Source organism: Onychostruthus taczanowskii, unplaced genomic scaffold (assembly GCF_017590055.1).
Source record: "Onychostruthus taczanowskii isolate IOZ18803 unplaced genomic scaffold, ASM1759005v1 scaffold13, whole genome shotgun sequence".
Classification (NCBI taxonomy): domain Eukaryota; kingdom Metazoa; phylum Chordata; class Aves; order Passeriformes; family Passeridae; genus Onychostruthus; species Onychostruthus taczanowskii.
Window position 1 is genome coordinate 9,288,199 of NW_024498462.1, and position 14,393 is coordinate 9,302,591.

The following is a 14,393-nucleotide window of genomic DNA, read 5'->3' on the forward strand; positions in this document are numbered from 1 at the left end:
CCTGGAGCCAGGCAGGCATTGCCTGAGGGGCTGATCTTGTCACCCTGCCCAAGCCAAGCAAACAGTTTGTACCATGATGGGGAATTTAATTTTGGTGCCCTGAGCTGCAGCGAACACGGTGAGCCCCAGCCCATTCTGTGCCTGCTGTCCCTCATCTTTATGGAATGATCTAATCCAATTGTTTATGTTTCTTCGTGGTCCTCAGCTTTTTAATTGATTTGATTTTAGCTGCAGACTCAGGCAAAATGAAATTTGTCATGCTTTGAAAATTTCCTCTGCTATTAAAATGTGTATTTTACTTATGTTAGTCTGTGGGTACCTCGCATGATTTTTTTCTTAGACTAAAATCTAAAGCTAAAATTAGTAAAGAAACTTAGTTTTGGTTTGATGCCTGGAAGCCATTTTTTTAAATCTGGAAGAAGAGTCTCGCACCAAGGAAAAAGATCAATGTTAGGGTAATTATGTATACTAAGATAAAGATATACATGTGTCTATAATATGTATCATCACAAATCCCTTTGCTCCGTTTGAAGGAAAACCTTGTATTACATTGCTTTTTCTTTACCTCGTTGCTATTAGAAGCCTTTGTTAAATCTCTCTCAGTAGGTATCCACCCAGGAATTGATAATTGATAAGGACCAAGAACCAAACCTCTTCTGAAATTTTATCTGTTTGGCCTATGCAAATACTCAAATATTTGATGGATTCCTGTTATTGTTGAATGTCTGGCCAAGGTGTTTGCTGGAAGGGCCAAAGTCTGGAAACACTTAAACAAACTGCCCCAGCAGCTGTTGAAGTCAATGGAAATTTACTTGACTCCGGCAGAGGGTGGCTGAAGAGCTCTGGAGATAGCAGTAGCTGGGGAGCAGCAAAGCTGGGTTTTGGCCAGGCTGCTCCCCACACTCCAGTCTGTGGGCTCTGCTCGGGTTTGCACAGACCTGGGGCTGGTGTCAGAGCTGGGCACTGCCAGGGCTGCCCTGTCCCATTTTCTGGGCTGTGATCAGGTTTGCACAGACCTGGGGCTGGTGTCAGAGCTGGGCACTGCCAGGGCTACCCTGTCCCAGGGTCGTGGGGCCGTGCCCGTGGCCACGAGCTGCCTGCTGCTCCCACATCCCTGCTTGTGATCCAGCAGGAAAAACACCAGGACCCAGCACATGGATGTGGGTGGAAATGCTGAAGTTCAAACAACCGTAGAGCAGAAAACCTCAAGCCCTACCCTTGGCAGAAAACTTGGTGTGTTTGAATAGCCCCTTGCAGGCTGCAGATAAATAGCTGTGACTGCTGCCAACATTCCTTGAAAACTTAAATTGTTGCTGGAAAGACAGTTGAAAACCTTAATTTCTCCTGCCTTTTCCAAATGTAGCCTTGCTACAGTCAACAGATGGGTCCATTCCTGCAGGGCTCTGGTGCATCATCTTTTATAAATGGAGTCACCTTTGTAATTTTCCATGCACAGAAGGAGCAACTTGTTCTGGGAGAAGCATTTTGGACTCTGCCAAAGGACGCCAAGAGGGCTGACACGGCTGCTCCTCTTAATCTGATAGCTGAGCCATCCCTGCAGCTGCTTTTTAAAGGTGGGGACAATCTTTAGCTAGATCACTTCTCCATGTGCAGATTCTGGTGTCACTCAGGAAAATCTGAATAGCAGTGATGTCACAACACAGCCACTGTAATTACTCATGGGTTTATTCACCAGCAGGCTCTCAGCAGGTGATTGTCCAGCTTTTGGAAATCTCCTTTGATCTGTTGATCCAGGTTTGCTGATGGTATCTTAAGGCTGTAAATACTTGGACACTAAATTGGGGAAAGCTGAGTAGTCTTGTGTATGTCACCTAATACAATCATAATCCTTTTTTTGTGGCTTGCTGTTTTACCCACTAAATTAAAAGAATCACAGAATGATAAAGGCTGGAAAAAGCTTATCTCGAGTCCCACCATTAACCCAGCACTGCCAATCCCAGCTCTAAACCAGGTCTCTAAGCACCACCTCTGCAGGGCTTTTGAACTCTCCCAGAGCCAGTGGTTCCACCACTTTCCTGGGCAGCCTGTTCCAATATTTGACCACGCTTTGAGAGGAGAAATATTTCCTAATATCCAACCTAAACCTCCCGAGGTGCAACTTGAGGCCAGGACAACTTGGTCCTTTTCTGGTTTGCTCAGCCAGTGATGAAGAAGAACCCACTGATGCCCCTCAGCAATTCCACCCTCACTGCCTTGCACGTGTGTGATTTCCAAACCATGCTGACAGGAAGAACTGCAGCAGAAGCACACAGATGTCTGTGTTCTGGCAGCCTGGCTGCTCCCACTGGGGACCACAGCCCAAGCTGTGTGGCCAACAGGTTGTGATGCTCTCCTGTGCATCAGTTTGCAAAGCAGTGTGTTGTGTATTTAAACTCCATGGAAGAGGCTTTGCATCACTGATGTTTCACCACACCGTTCCAAACCTTCCATAGCCCCTCCCTTCCTTACTCCCAGAGAGGAATGACTGAATTGTTTCAGCTTTTCCATTACTTTGCCTGCCTGGAGGCTTTGTGCTGCTGGCTGTGAGGTAATTAATTAGCTGGTGTCAGGTGAGTTCCAGCTGCCTGCAGGGCTGAGGCTCCATCTGGATCCCACCAGTGATCCCCAGGGCAGCAGAATGGTGGGAAGGCTGAGGGTGTGGAGACTGATAGATCTCTGTCCCTATTTTTTTTCCTTCTTTTTCCTCTCTCTCAGATCTCCTGAAATGATTCACTGCGGGGCAAGGTGTGCACCTGGGGCTGAGCACAGACTTTGGAAAAGTCAGAGGACACATTGAGGAGGGAGCCATCCCTGGTATCTCAGGGGATCAGCTCTCCAATATGATAGTTCTCCTTTCAGCTGGGAGGCCCTGTGTGAGCCACAGATGCTTTATATTCCAGAGGAAAAGGAACCCATCCAAAAGAGGATGGATGATTCTTACCCAGTCAGGGACACGGGAGCAGCCAGCCTGGGGGGCTGCCTCTGCTGGGAAGGCTTCCTGCTCTCAGGGGCTGGTGAAAGCAGGTGGTGAAAGGAGGATGGAGCCTGTCAGTTAGGGAATTAACAGGGCAGTGACCTGGGGAGTCAGTGTGGATAGGGAGTCAAGAGGGTTTGTGCCCAAAATATCTGTATTCCTCAGACTGCAACTTGGAAAGGGGAAAGAACCTTTCCCAGCTGCTTTGGACTGTTGGGAAGGGGAAAGAACCTTTCCCAGCTGACTTGCACAAAGAGGGGAGAGGCGATAACAACTGGTAATTACTTTAATGAGGGAGATTGGTGATTATTTTCACCTGGAGCTGAGAGAAGGTCTCAGTGGTTCCCTGGGAGAGGAGAGCTCTGGAGGTTTTGTGTGTGGAGATTGTGAAGAGCTGCTGTGGCCCTGTGTGGCCATGGGGTCCCACCTCAGGTGAGTGGGGCAGCTCTATCTCACCCAGGGTGATTGTCACCACTGTCAGCCCTGACTAGGGGACACCATGGATAGGAGGTGTCACACCCAGCCCCAGCTTGGCATGTGGGGAGCAGGACAGCCAAACCCACCCGTGGGGCACGTGAAGGGCATTCTGCAAGGATTCACCCCAGGGTGGATTGTGTTCTGCAAGGATTCACCCCAGGGTGGATTGTGTTCTGCAAGGGTTCACCCCAGGGTGATTTGTGTTTGCATGGATTCACCCCAAGGTTCCACACCCCATGGTGTGGAAGGGTTTCCCCCTCTGTGGCTGCAGAGGAATTTAATGAAATCAGGGACCCAAAGGATGAATGAAAACACTTCTTTTTATGCACTGGTGTGGATGATCCCTGCTCTGGGGTGAGCCCTTGGCTTTGTCCTGCCCTCAGGGTTTCTTGGAGAGCACTTGGCTGTGGAGCAGCCTCCCCACACCCTCTGCAAGCTCTCCCATCTCCAAATAAAGTTTCCTAGCAGATAGGTTTGAGTGAGTAATTCAACCAACTCAGTTTTAAGTGCTTCTGCTTATAGTTCATTTTGTTTGGATAGCTAGTCAAGGATGTACTGGCTCACTGGAGTCCTTCTTTTATAGATTTATTTCCTGTGTTTGCCAAAAATCAATTTGCAGGGTAATTGATTATCTTCCTTAGCAAGCACTGGTGCTAGCAGGGGATTGACTCAGAGTTGACTCAGTCCCTTGTAATGACTTGTGTCATTCTTGCACTTTATTGTTCTTTAATCTGATGCTTTGGCAGAGATTTTTATAGTGCTCTACTGTATCTGCAATGTGGCAGTGCCCCAGTGCCTGCTCCTTGACTCTGGTTGCGTGCTGTCCTTGCTCTCTAAATCATCCAGTGCTCTTTTCCAAACAGAATAAAGCTGCTGCTGTGATGAGTGCAAGCTTTGGAGTGCTTAAATTCTTCTCTGTCAGGTATACTGGTCATTTTAAGGCCTGATTTAAGGTCTGGTCCTGCACACACTCAATTTCTGGCAGGAGTAGCCAGACTGAAGATGGAGTAGAGCACTTGCTCTGTGCCACGTGCCTTTGCAGACCTTTATTCTGCTTTTTTTTCTGGATGTGGATTGTGCACATGGGACTGGGTAGTGAATCCCACAGGGATCTAAAGGATGCAGCAATTGCAGGATGAGGCCTTGAGCTGCAATCCAACGAGAGCAATGAATTGCTCAAATAACAGCCTGCTCTGCTGTAACCAATGAGAGCCACATTAAATAGATGAATTTATTCTTTAGTTGCTACTCTATTAAGCTGACAGACAGGCTGCCTAGGAGTTGCTTTTGATGGTATTTAGGATTTGGACATGAAATCTCTAGTTTGTGTTGTACGTGGAAGGCATCTCATACTTTAAATAATTATTATAAAGTATCTAATACTTTAAATAAGTGTTAAGTAAGAGGCTCCTGATAGCAGCCTGGTGACATTTCCTGCAGACATGGGATGCTTGTTACACTGCTGGTGGGCTGCAGGTGCCTGCTGTCAGGCACTCCTCAGAGCACTTTGCTTCTCCAGGATGCATCATCTGGGAGGGATCTTCCAAGATGCAGCTGCAGAGGTGCAGGATTAGTCCCAGATACTCCTGTGGGGACATGGCTGGCCCTGGAGAAGGGAATCCTTTGGTACAGATGCCCCTGGAGCAGCACCCTTCCCACTCCTCTCCCCTCCTGTTTCTGTTTATGCCAGAGGCAGGAGAGCTCCTTCTTTGGAAAGAAGAAACCCCAGAGGAGCTCCCTGCAGGGTAATTTTCCCGGGTGATGTTCTACAGTTGTGCAACACCTGACTTGTCTTTATCCTCACACTCGACACCTCTGGTTTCTCCTGGAGCTCTTGCCTTGGTTTGTCCAGCTGGGAATGCTCTGTCTGTATGTCCCATCCTCGATGGGTCTCACCTCTGGTCTCACCATGAATCCTGGAGCTCTGCAGCTGCAAACACCTAACAAAGCTCACACCTGAGGGGCAGGGGGGCTCTGCTAATGTTCTTGTGGCTCTGATGGTTGGTTACAGCCACTAGAGAAAAGCTCTTGTAATGGTGAGTAAGTTTCATGCTTGCTGGGGGAGCTGGTGGAAAAATGAGCTGGAAATGGTTATTTGGATTCTTTTGAAAATCAAGTGTAAACTCCAGTCCATAGTGATAAATGGTGTTGGTGTTTCACATCTGTGTTTTATGCATGCCTGAAGTTGTTCTTGGCAAGTGATGGCAGTCTGAGCTTTGAGCCTCAGGGCAGCCCAGTGTTCCTGTCCCTGCTAGGGGTGTTGTTGATGTGGATGATGCAGTGTTGGAGGAATCTGTGGGACTTACCTGTTAAATGAAGAGAGACACAGAAAAATAGTAATGTTTTTATAAAGAGAATGTGTTTGCTCTTACACAATGTTTTTGTTTTACTAACAAAGAGAAATTCCTTGGCCCCAGTATAATGATCTGCTTTCCAGGGATACTGGTGCTGTGTCCAGCACACCTTCCAGCCTCTCCTGCCATTAGTCAGGAGCTCTGTGGTGCCTCTCCAATGCACCACAAAAGCCTGTTTGTAGAGCAAGAGCTCCAACACAAGCACCTCTTGTTGAAAAACAAACTTGGTTTCTTGCTGGGCCATGTGTCCAATAGCAAAAGAATGGAAGTAAGTGGGAGAAACTCAGAAGAATATAAAAAGAATAAGGGATGGAAAAGGGAGAAAAGAAAACAAATGCGAATGCTGTGAGATTTTTCTGGCGTGTTGCAGCAGCACAGGCAGGCAGATTTATTTAAAATAGGAATGAATTGCTACCTGACAGTATTTTTTTCATATTTGCTTTGAAGAAAATGCTCCTCTTTTGGCATTTTTTCTGTGCTCTCTTCAGCTGGATCCCCTCCCTCCCTTCAGACTTCTCACTTGAAGTACATCCCTGCTGTTCATCTTGTGTCCTGCAAACTCTGTGAACCTGGAGGTGCTGTGTAACTGAGCTTCCAGGAAAGCCTTTAGCATTGAGAGAGGGTTGCTTGGACAGGACAGGCGAGGCATCCTCCTGCAAAGACTTTGTGCCTCATTTCCCTTGTCTGGGAGCACAGCTGCTGGCACTTTTTGGGACAGCGGGGCTGTTCCCATCCCGCAGCATCCCGCGGTTCCCATGGCAGCGCTGCGCTGCCGTGGGGAGCTCGGAACATCTGCTGGCAAAATGCCATCGCTGCTTGAGGTTTTCCCCCCCAGGGATGGTGCAGTGACCCTGGGAGGAGCTCCCCACCTCCAGCATCGGTGCTCTGGGCTGGACTAACTTTTTTTTTTTTTTTTTTCCGTGGTATAAGCGCGGAAGCCGCGTCTCTCCCTCCGGCCGCCGCAGCGCTGCCCGGACCAGGCGCTCCGCGTCCGCCCGCAGCGCTCGCTCCATCCCTGCCTTCCCCGGCTCCGGCAGCCCGTAAGAACATGATTCCCTCTGTGCCGCTCCAGCATCCTCTCGCCGAGCAGGGCAGGAGCGCTCCAGCATCCCACGCTCCGCAGATCTTTGGATTTCAGGGCTGCTGCCTCCCTCTGTGCCGCTCCAGCATCCCACGCTCCGCAGATCTTTGGATTTCAGGGCTGGTGCTGGTCTTTGCCGTGTGGCTGCTCTGCCGGAGAAGGGTTTGCGGGAGCAGGGATGGGGAGTGGGAAGCCTGTGGGTGTGTAATGTTACTTCTAAAACACTTCAGCAGGCAATTTCTCTGTAGTCTGCTTGAGTTAAGCTCAGAAACTGCTTGTTTTGTGGGGTGTTTTGGAAATGGGATTTATCTACATTCTTGCTTCTGATTTCTCTTGCATCCCCTTTTTCCTCATATGCATATCCTGGAAGGTGGTTGCTTTGAGCACTGGGGTACAAATACAACTTTTCTCTTTGCTTCCAAGTTGCACTGGTGCTTAGGGAGAATTTGCAGTGGTACTGAGTTGGATAAGAGCTGTCAGCTCCGTGCTTTCCTGGGCAGGTGATCAGATGTGCCTCTTTGAGGCTTTTAGTGAGAGCTGGGGAGGAAATAGCTAAAGCAGAGACTGTTTTGTGGGCTCTCCGGTGATGTGAGGAACAATCCTGGGAGCAGGCTGGCAGTAACAGAATTGGGGAATATGGGAATGCAAGATTTTACTTAATAATTACCACACTTTCCTCTTTGTGTATTATGGAATGTCAGGCAGTAGCAGAGTTCCTGCAGCTGCACCCATGTGAATGCAAGCACCTTTAGCTTTGTGCAAATGCTGCACCCCTGTATTGAGATAGATTTGGGAAGTCACTTGCATGAATGAAGTTGTATTTGCCCATGTGTTTGCAAGGTGGGTGTTTCTGTCATTAATCTTTTCTTTAGTAATTGGTCAAAAGATAAGTTAATGCGTGGGACTCTGGTCCAGTTTGTGCTCTGTAAGCAGGAGCCCGTCTGTGGTTGAGAATGGTATGTGACTATTTTTTAAACCACTGAAATCTAGCATGTGGAATGGGGAAAACTGTAAAAACAATCCACCTACCAAATAGCCTTTTACCCTGTTTTGAGAGGAAGAGTGTTTTTTTTTTTAAAACAACAACAAAAAAACTTCCGAAAGGAAACTGATAAAATTCTTAAGCCATGATGTACAAAGCAAATAGCTGATCAAGCAACCAAATATGGCTTTGAAACTTCAACTTTCTTTTGTAATGATAAAAGCACCCACATACTTCAGTGACAACACCCTTTTCTTCTTTTTTCCAAACACAGCATTCTTGAATACAAACCAGTTCCTAATTTTTCCTTAAGGAGCTCAGTATATAAAAATTCCTTCTTGACTAATACCTAAAAGAAAAATGTGGGTAGGTGTTTCAGAGCTGGCACCACAAGTGCCAAAAACCCCAAACCTCTCCAGACCTCAGTGCAGCAGCAAGGCAGTTGCTCAGATTTTGGACTGAGGAGCTCAGGGCTGGGATTTTACAGCTGATTTCTGACGTGCACTGAGGAATTCTGGCTGGGGAAGGTTTTGAGGATTGGGCCCTTGATTCCAGCAGAAGTTATTCCCTGCTGTGAGCAATGGCTTGTCTCCCTGTATGCTGGTACAACTCTCTGCTTGGGTGTAAACAGTGGCAGCTGTTCAAAAGGAGGCAATGTTTAGGGTACTCAAACAGTTGGAAATAAACACTCTCCTGCCTGTCTTGGCTGGCCTTTACTTCGGAAGCAGCCTTTCCATCGAGCTGTGCTGTGAATGGAAAATCCAGATATGTGGTAGGAAGCAGCTGGGAGAGCCCAGTCAGGTTCATGTCTGTGGGTAAGGGAGTGATGCTGTAGGATGCCCTTCTTTAATCTAAATCCTTATCACATGAATGTGGCTTGCAGTCCACACCCACTGCACGAGGGTGTAACAAAAGCTTTAAGGAATTGACCTCCTTGCCCCCAAGAAGGAACTTGCTTCCTTCTGTATAGTTTGATTGGAAGGGATCTTTAAAGGCTGTTTAGTCCACAGGGACATCTTCAGCTAGGCCAGGTTGCTCAGAGCCCTGTCCAGCCTGGCCCTGAGCACTTCCAGGGATGTGGCACCTACCACCTCTCTGGGCAATCTGTGCCAGTGCTTTACTGGTTTTTCCAGTGTAAAAATCTCCTTCCTTGCAACTAGTCTTAATCTAACCTGTTCCAGTTTAGAACCTTTGCCCTTGTCCTGTTGCAGCAGGCCCTGATAAAAAGTTTGTTCCCATCTTCCTTGTGAGCCCCCTTGAAGTACTGAAATAAAATATGGCAATAAAGCCTTCCCTTCTCCAGGCTGAGCAAGCCCAGCTCTCTCAGCCTGTCTCCCACGGAGGGATGCTCCATCCCTCAGAGCACATCATCCTTGTCTCCTCTGGCTCTCCCCTTGTCCCTCCTGTGCTGGACCCCAGGGCTGCACACAGCTCTGCAGGCGAGGCCTCACAAAAGGGAGCAGAGAGGCACATGTGAGCCAGGAATAATACTGTCCCCTCAGCAGCAGCCTGGGTGAATGGTGTATTTTAAGTTTATTCACCAGCCAGTGGAAGCATTGTGGGGTTTAGGTGGAAAATTCCTCTGATCTTTGCTGATGGGACAAGGATCACGCAAGTTTGTGTTTAGCATTTCCCTTTTTGTGGTGCTGCTTAGCCCTGAAGTCACAGGGCCATTAAATGTAGTAATAAAAGCCTCACCACCAGCAATGTGCAAAGTTTGCTCAGGCTTTTGATTGGTTTTGATTTGATTGCTCCTAAATCAGAGCAGCTCCCTGGAGAGCCATGGGCAGGCTCTCAGGGTCACACAGAGGTGCAGATGTGTGGAGAGCTGAGCCAAGCAGTCCATGCCTGCCTGTCACCCTCGTGGTCCCCAGCCACTGCCACCTTGTGCCCTGCTGGTAGGAAAGTAAAGGCAGCAAAGCTGAGATTTCAGATTCAATTCTTTACCTTGAGCAGGGTGGGCTCACTTCTACTTGAAAAGATCATGGAAATCATGTCTATGTAATAAACCTTCCCATAACTGACCTGTGATTTCATGAAAAAATACATTGTAAGTAAAAATACTACAGCTTGATTCATTGGAATAGCTTGCTGTTTCATTTCTCTGTTACAGAAATGCAGACAGGGAAAGCAACAAAGCAGAAATGTCTGAGATCAGTCATTTTGTGTCTGATTTTGGCAGAGGGAGTGTGGGAGGAAGAAAGAGACCTCATATTTCACTTAGATACTCTGTTTGGAGAGGAGTTTTAAGCAGATGGCTCTTGAGACACTGTGACTCTAAAGAAATAAATGCTATTTAGATAAATGCATGCTTCCACTTCTGCAGTGTGGTTTTGGAAGGACTGTGTCATATATTCTGGCTTCAGTCCTTTTGTCCTTGAGTCCACTAAAACCCTGTTTGCAGCCACTTGGCTGGGTGCAGGACCAAAGGACTGGGGCTTCCCTGGGGCTCAGAGGCAGGACATAGCCCAGCTTGTTCCTCTCCCCACTGTGCTTTAACTGGGACTTTCTGTAGCTGAGCAGCCCAGAGAATATCTGGGAATATCACCCCAACTGGCTTCTGCAGGGAGGAATGGGAGCCAGGAGGCTGAGGCTGGTGTGTGAAACCTCCCCAGGCCTGCAGGCAAAACTCTCCTACCAGAAATGGCTCATTTTGCTGCTCTGGGTACTTCCTGCAAAGGCTTTGCTGCTCTGAGTTGCTGTTGGAAAGCCACAGAAAAGCCCTGGATGGGGCAGTGCTTGCCCTCCCTGCAGCACCCACTGAGGTAGGAGCTGGCCCTTGGTGCTTCCAGGGGGATGCAGGGATGTGTAGTGCCAGGAATGCTGCCAGGGCAAAACCCTCCTCTCAGAGCTGGGGAGTGTGGTGGGACAAAGGAGGGATGGATGGATGGATGCTCCCTCTTCTGCTTTTCCAGCTTTTTCATCTCCATCAGAATAGATGGGAAATAGGGTCTGTGTCCTATGGCAAGACAGGGCTAAAATTACATATAAGGCTTTGGAGAATAACAAAGTAGAGCAAGGATTGCTTTATAGCCATGCTGGAATGGTATAGACAAGGTTGGAAGCACTCTTTCAAAAAAAAAGCTGAACTGGAGTTCCCTGGAAGAAGTTGGAGAGCCAGGGCAGAGTTCCTGGCAGCTCCTGGAGTTGCAATCCAGGGTGGAAGGGCAGCTATTTTGCTGTGTGCCTGACTGGAAACTTTCAGGCAGAGTTACAATTTTGGTTTGGACGCCGTTACAAAGCTGCATTATTTTTGTAAATAAGAAATTCAAACCCTCTTGACTCTGGACTGATGTTCTCAGAAGACCCACTCATTCCACAGATGTGCCTCATCTCTTTTCTGTCCCTTGAGGTGACCCCAGTGGCTGGTGGTGTTTGGGCTGCATCTCTCCTGCAGAGCTGGCAGCCAAGGTCAGAGCTGTGAGGGGCTGAAGGTGGTGGGACACTGCTGCACTTGTGACCTGCTGGGGTCAAATGCAGACTGCCACTTGTCACCCAGACATCTGACGGAGATCAGGGGAAAACTGTTCCTGCTGGGAGGAATCACTGCAGGGCAGCTTCTTGGCTTTCTTGCTTCTAATCCCTTTCCACCCCTGGAAAGGGGAAATGAGCAGAGTGGAAAAGAGGAGGCTAAAATCTGCCTCACAGATTTATGGTACTTTATGATGCTTTGACATATGAGGGAGCTTCAAATCAAATACTGGCTGGCTCCAGTGGTGTCTGTCTGCTGAAATGATGGGTTTAAAAACTCCTGTTTACAATAAATTGTGTGTGCTCTGTATGCCAAGGGACTCCTGCAGGGAGGCACAGTGGGCACAGGGATCCATAATCCACCTATTTTGCTTCAAGGTCCCTTTAGCACTGCAGCAGCTGCCCCAGGGTGTAAGGGCTCTTGTGCTGCAGCAGCTCTCAGCTGCAGAGGAGTTCAGAGCTTCTGGCAGAGCAAGAATTGCTTTTGCTGTTTTGCTTGGACAGAGCAAAAAAATCTGCTCAATCCTCCAAAACTCTCTCTTATGAACCAGAATGCTGGACGTGCCTTTCTTCTTGTGCTAAGAAAAATAGAAATGGTTCATCACACTAAAGCCACCACTGGTCCAGCCCACAGTGGTTTTTAGTTGACTTTCATGCAGGGAGTTGAATCCCAGCTCTTCCTCAGAGCCTTCATATGGGAATATTCAGTTTTCATGTTCTTCCAGTGGTCTCTGACCAAAGATTCCCTCAACTCTGACACTACCCTAAATACAGTCCCCCCACTGCTGGAGGATGCTGGGGTGGGAGAAAATGATGTCCTTTCTTCTAAAGAAATGCCCCAAGATGTGGGAACCATCTGGACTTGGCAGGCTGCTCCCAAGGCATTTGCTGCTTGTTTACCTTGGGACTGGCTGCCCCTGGCAGTTGTTACCATCAGCCTTTCTTATCTGTTCTTTTCTATAATAAACACTGGAGCAAAGGTTTAGAATTAGTCACTTCTGAGGCACTGCCTGCCTCCCTTTCCAGCTTCTGTCTTATCGTCTGGTTTTTGGACTCCTGAGCCTTTTGCACTTCATTCTGTGCCCCTTGGTTTTCCCCTCATCTCATTGCACTGAGATAGCAAAGTGCTCTTTAAAATTCCTGGGAGGTGTGTCATCCCCAGGGCTGCAGCATCCCAGGAAACTGCTGCCTGGGGACAGCTGGGTGCACTCACTGTGCTCTTGCTGTGTGCTACAGAGATTTTTCTAGCTTGATTTACCTCATCCAGTGGACGAGTTTGAGTTTCTGACTGATGCCTGCTCAGTTCAAGAGCCCACAGAGGCAGTGTCAGGATCCCAAAGCATTCCAGGGGCCTGGCACTGGTGTCCTGCTCTTTGGTACAGCATTAACCACAGGGCAGCCTGTGGTTTCAGGGAATGCAAACACAGAAAAAGCAACTCCAGAACACAGGTGTGTGGTCCTCATCTGGATTGAGTAATTTGAGATGGCAATCTGGAGACTGAGTGGCTTTGCTTCCGCTTACAAATTCCCTGGTGCTGTCTAAGCACTGTCCTGATGTGCTCTTCTTCTGACAGTGCTGTGGAGAGGCACTGAGGAACAGCCCAGGGTGCAAGGATTTCCCTCCCTCTCTCTCTGGTCTCATCTCACATTAAAGATACACAGAGCTGTGTATTTCACTTAACACAAGCAAATGGTTTCCTGTCTGCCCTTGCTCTGCCCGTTGAAAGGCAGTCATGCTCCCCAGGGCACAGCCTGCCAGGTGAATGCACTTGATGGATAATTTATTTCAGTGCTGCCTCAGAGTGCATCCTCTGGCCAGGATGGGATCAGGATTGAAGAGAAGCAAATCTGTTAAATTCTGTCTGGATTTGCTTTGGTGGATGCCAGGACCATGTCACCCACCCCTTGCCATAATATTCCCTTCTCTCCTATGCCATTATCACCTTAATGATTTATAACCAGGGTTGGAAACTTCCACTCTGGATCTGTCCCTGTGGTACCATGGGTTTCTTGCAGTGGGTAGGGGACACACCATTTGTGTTTGGGGAAAGATTTGCTGATTTTTGGCTGGAGAGGATTGTAAACAGCATCCCTGTGATGACTCTGATGCGCAGGAGAGGCTGTAACCCTGGTCTGGGCTGGCAGGGGGCTGCCCTGAAGGCTCACCTGCGGTGTGTGCGAGTGAAAGCCGTGCCCCACAGCTCCTTTCCTCAGGTCCACGTGGCTGGGGTGATCTGAAGGCAGCTTTCCCTCCGCCCTGCAGGGCTCACAGCTCCCAGAGCACTGCTGAGAGCATCTCCTGCCCTCCCTGCCCTTCCCCAGCCCGCGCTCCCTGCGCTCCACCAGACACTGACCCAAACAACCAATAAATCTCCTATAAACCGAGGAGTGAGTTGTTTTGGTTACCAGGGAGATTGCCAAGTGCAAATCCAACCTGAAATAGCGATGAGCTCATCCCTGGAGCAGCGTGGGTGCCTCAGCCGGGGGAAGGGGAGCCAGCGCCAGGAATGCCGGTGGCTCCACGGACACTTGGATGCTGTGGGAGCTGCTCTGCCAAGCAGCTTTTGGAAATGAGATCGTGCAGGGGATGGTGCGTGAAGCTGGCTGCTGAGACAGGGCTTTTACAATTCCTGGAAGTATGGCAATGACATTCCTCGTGGGACAAGGCTGGAGATCCTTGGGGGTGGGTTCAGCTGTTGCAAAGGTGGCCTTCTCTGCCATCTCCCCTGTCCTGGAAACTTCTCCCTGTGAAGGGATTCTGGGGAAACTTGAGTTTCACAAACAACTGAGATGCTTGACTTGTAGGTGAGGGCTGGTTCTGAGCAGCTGGCTAGGCAGAGGTACTGACAGGCCGAGCCTCTCCCTGCTGCTGCTCCAGGGGTGGGGGTAAGGGCTTGGAAAAACCTCACCCTCTTCTGCAATATACCTGGGGCAGGAGAGTGAATGTTTGGGCTCTGGCATTATTTTGCCCTGAAGTGTCCCCATTTTAATCAGGTCCGGACTGGGGTTTTGGGGTCACCTGCTGCCAGGGCTCTGTGGGAGCAGAGATGTCAT

At 48.8% G+C, this 14,393-nt stretch overlaps 1 protein-coding gene across 1 annotated transcript in view; it reads left to right on the forward strand.

Annotated features, from left to right (window-relative positions):
• Nucleotides 1-6,729: 6,729 nt before the first annotated feature.
• Nucleotides 6,730-14,393, forward strand: part of FHL1 (four and a half LIM domains 1) — a 29,215-nt gene continuing 21,551 nt past the window's right edge. The window contains exon 1 of the mRNA XM_041396790.1: nucleotides 6,730-6,845. The gene's annotated coding sequence lies outside the window, so the exon portion shown is untranslated. The remainder of the gene's footprint in view (nucleotides 6,846-14,393) is intronic.